The sequence below is a fragment of the Sphaerodactylus townsendi genome, linkage group LG04 (genome assembly GCF_021028975.2).
Source record: "Sphaerodactylus townsendi isolate TG3544 linkage group LG04, MPM_Stown_v2.3, whole genome shotgun sequence".
NCBI lineage: Eukaryota > Metazoa > Chordata > Lepidosauria > Squamata > Sphaerodactylidae > Sphaerodactylus > Sphaerodactylus townsendi.
Genome location: NC_059428.1, coordinates 70,879,121 through 70,883,330, shown reverse-complemented (window position 1 = coordinate 70,883,330; position 4,210 = coordinate 70,879,121).

The window sequence follows — 4,210 nt, the reverse complement described above, 5'->3', positions numbered from 1 at the left end:
TACCAGGTAAAACAGGATCCATCATCCAAACTATTTGTTTTTCTCCAGGGAACCTGATCTCTGTAGTTTGGAGATCAGTTGTAACTCTAGGAGTTCTCCAGGCTCCCCCTAAAATTTTGCTAACAACAAAAACAGACAGTCATTTATCTGAAGAGGATTGATTCTCTGTGTGTTGTGACTGTGTAATCAATTAATAATTATGTTGAGAAAGACTGGTCCCCACATTTTGACATTAATCTACCTGGAACTTGGCAACCCTACTGAATGCACATCTTAGCTGGAAGTTAGATTAGGGGTAGTTCCTTTATACATGACTTTTTAAAAATAATCTGCTGATTATTCACAATATTGGAGTGTATTAGAGACAATAACATATTAATATATTATACAAATAATAAAAATAATCACTGGCATGATCAAAAGCTTTGATTTCTTGCACCTGGTCACCTGGATTGGTGCTCTTTAGGGGCGGAGAGAGGGGGAACTGCGTCAGGGGCACACAGGCACCCTGTGCTCCTGCTGCAGTGCCCCTACCACACCCCAGAACGCACCTGCCACACCCCTGCACCAGCGCACATCTGGGGCATTGCACCCCCCTCCCAGGGGCGCTACGCTACTGGTGCTCCTAGACTTGGAGCAACCACAGAGTTGGGCTACTGCAGCTACTCAAGAAAGATCTGAATCACTACCCACGAACAAAATCATTTGCACAGCCTATATATGGTCCATTAATTTCCTCTTTTACGGTATATCAATACACTTAAGTATAATTTAAAGATATCCTTTAAAAGCATATGGCAAAAGAAAATTACTCTTAACTAATTTTGCATATTTAAAATGAATTCCACAGGCTTTTCTGTTTTGCCCTGATGACGAAAGTATTGGATTGCTTATGGCCCCAAGCTACCAGATTTCAGTGATAGAATTCTTCCTTTATGATTTGTGTGGAACCTGGAGAGGGTGGGGCCCAGGGCAGGGCGGGACCTCAATGGCTATAATACCATAGAGTCTTCCCTTCAAAGCAGCTGGTTTCTCCAGGAAAGTTGATCTCTATAGTCTGGAAGTCAGCTGGGAGATTCTCAGGCTCTACCTGGAGGACAATAATCACACCACTCTCTACCTGAAAGCTAAAGGATGAAAACACCCTACAGATCCCAAAAATAAATTCCAAAGCTTCTTCTTTTTACTCACTGGTATACAGTACAAAATACACAGATGCCTTCACAATAATTAAGTATGTACAAGAAAAATATGTATTAGGCCAACTGCTTTTACAAAGAAAATACACAATAGGCAACAACATTTCTATATTAGTTATTATTGTGATGGCTGTTCTACCTGGAGGATGGCAATCCTAGATGGGACAATTTTTCCCTTCTCTGTGAAATAACTGATTGGCAGAATTTGAGCTATTTTAAAGCTGCTGCATGTGAATAGTGTGGCTGCCTTGAGTATGCACTGTTGGATCAGAACCAAGGAGTATGCTGTCATAGGTATATGAAGGAGAAATATTGTTTATTGTTTTCAACTGGTGTTTCAAGTAAAATCAATTAATTCATAATTAAGTCAACTTGGAAACACAAATCTCTATTTCTTTAGTCTTTGAAATAAACATTTGAAAGTTGCATACATTGACAGCAGCCCAATAAAAGGATCTATCTTCATATAATACACCTCTCAAATTGGTTGTACTCACTAATAAAGCATCCTGTGAGATATTTGGCAGGTCATACTCAAGGAGAAAACCTCCTTAAAACATCATCTTACTTTGACTTAACTGGGACTTGTTTGGACTTTCAGGGGTTCTCGTCAGCTGCTAGGCCAACAAAGTTTTTTGCTGTTCAAAAATGCTAGCAATGCCAGTAAAGCAAACAGTACTATGGCACCATCTAGTGACCATAAGCAAGCATAAAATCATTAGTAAAAGAAGCTGGGGTAGACACACTTGTGTTAGCATGCAGCCTTTGGCATCTCTTCAAACCCAGCAGAGAACCCACCGAAGACCAGCTACAAATTTAGAATGAAAAAGTCACCTTAAACCTCTGGCTTGATACCGCCTGATCTGCATGAGTCAGCTAGGCTTGACTGCTTGCTTCTGTTCAACAGCAGCCACCTTATGAAAAGCAGTGTGATATAACAGATTAGCTTTGAAGAAGGGTCTGGGAGACCCAGGTTAAAATACCCAACTTCCTGTGGAAGCTCACCAGGTGATTTTGGATCAGTCACATATATTCAGTCTAAGCTACTTCACAGGGTTATTGTGTAAATAAAAAGAAGGACAGGAAAATAATGTATGCAGCTTTGGTCCCCAATGTGAACAAATATGGGGTATAAATGAAGTAAAAAATAATAAATATAGCTAAAGATGAGAGGCAAATAAATGATAGGTTGGTGAATGACTGAGGAGAGAATGAGGCAGGAAAAGGGGAGAAGAGAAAGAGGAAATAGAGTGAGGAGGGGGTTACAGGGGAACATGAAGTCCTTGAGAGTTCTCAACCATGCACCTAATAAATAGTTTTCCTAGGCAGAGGCTTCCAGAAATGGGGGCAGGGAGAACTGAAGACAGGTAGATAAAGGTTGTTTGGCTGTTTGGTGGGAAGAAGACAGGGTTGCCAACTCCAAATTAGAATTTTCCCAGAGATGGGGGGATAGAGCCTGGAGAGGGTGGATTTGAGGAGAGGAGGGAGCTCAAGAAGGAGGAGGAGGAGGAAACACATCTGGTTCACCAGATAAGCCTCTGCCACTTAGGCTCATAGCGCTCTTCAGAAAAGGGGGGCAAATGACCCCAGGTGCAATGGCAGCCCCCCCAAATCGCTCTACAGAGTTGGCCAAAACACTTTTGTTTTCCCAAGAAGAGACTCTCACAGCAAAAGACTTTATCTCAATCTTGGGTTCATCCTGCATTCCTGCTATTCATGCCTTCTGTAGTGTGGGATAGTATTATGGGCTAGTGAGGGGGGAGGAGGAATGGGGTTTGATATAGCGGGGTTGTTTGAAGGTTCTGGCAGAACCAACTTTCCCCCTCTTACCCATGTATCTACCAATAAAGGCTACTTAATCTTCAAAATTAAAGAGTCTGCTTTGGATCATAGATCTCCAATGTTAACCTTATATCTTATGCAAGGTCAGTGAGATAGCCACCAATCTGAGATAGTTCACTATTCAGCATTTGTTAACTGCTAAGCCTCCAGAAAGTAGTTTACTATGATGTTTTGAAATATTTTAGATGTTCTGAAATAACATTTCATTTTCCTTTTGGTTAGAAAGTCTTCTTGCATAAAAATTCAAAGCAGGTTTCTCTGCTTGGTCTTTATGAATCCATAGCCTAATTCATATTGCCAAGAGTGCAACATCAGCGGTCAACTGAAATCCACACCACACAGAAAAATCTTTGTGCACTATGCTGTTCACATGCCATAGCTCAATGAGTTTAGCCCCACCACTCCAAGGGTTTGGTAAAAATGGGCAGATTCTGGTGTGATAGCCCACTTATGAGTTGAACTTCAAACAACAACACTGCCATATCAAATGAAACTAGAGGACAGTCTTGGATGCTGATGTTTGCCTTGTCTCCCTGCTGTAGTGCGGAAGGCCAAAATGTTCATTCTTATTAGTTTGTCCTTTTAGATATAGGGAAGAGAACCAATATATTGCATCACATCTCTTCCCTCAGTTTTTCTGAGCATTCAGAGCATTTAATTCAATGATACAAATTCCTACTGATTTTAAGAGGGCTACTGGTAGGTTCAGATGCTCATATTTGCAGTGCATTTCTTTAGTTCTCTTTCTCTGCTACTTTAACTTGATGGATATTATCCTTTGAACCTGTTACATTATACTATCATTTTCTCTTTAATTTTTTTTAATAAACTCCCTTTGGAATATTTCCAGCAACAAAAACATCAAAACAATGGGCTAAAACCAACTTTCACATAGTTATTAAAGTCAGTGCACTGATTCAAACCTAATTTTTCTGCTGTCCACTTGGTGCTGTGTTTTCAAGTGAACTGGGAATGAATGACTTTTTTCTTTCTCATGTAGCAAGGCAATGGAGATTGGGGCACTCTAGTCCTTAATGTCCACTACCATTTCATCTGGTGCTTGGGATTATCCCATTGCTATATGAGACAAAGAAAAGCAGGTATTTTTGTAGATCAATCTATACCCTTAAAAAATGCAGAGGGGTTGGCACTGACAAAAACTTCTGCAT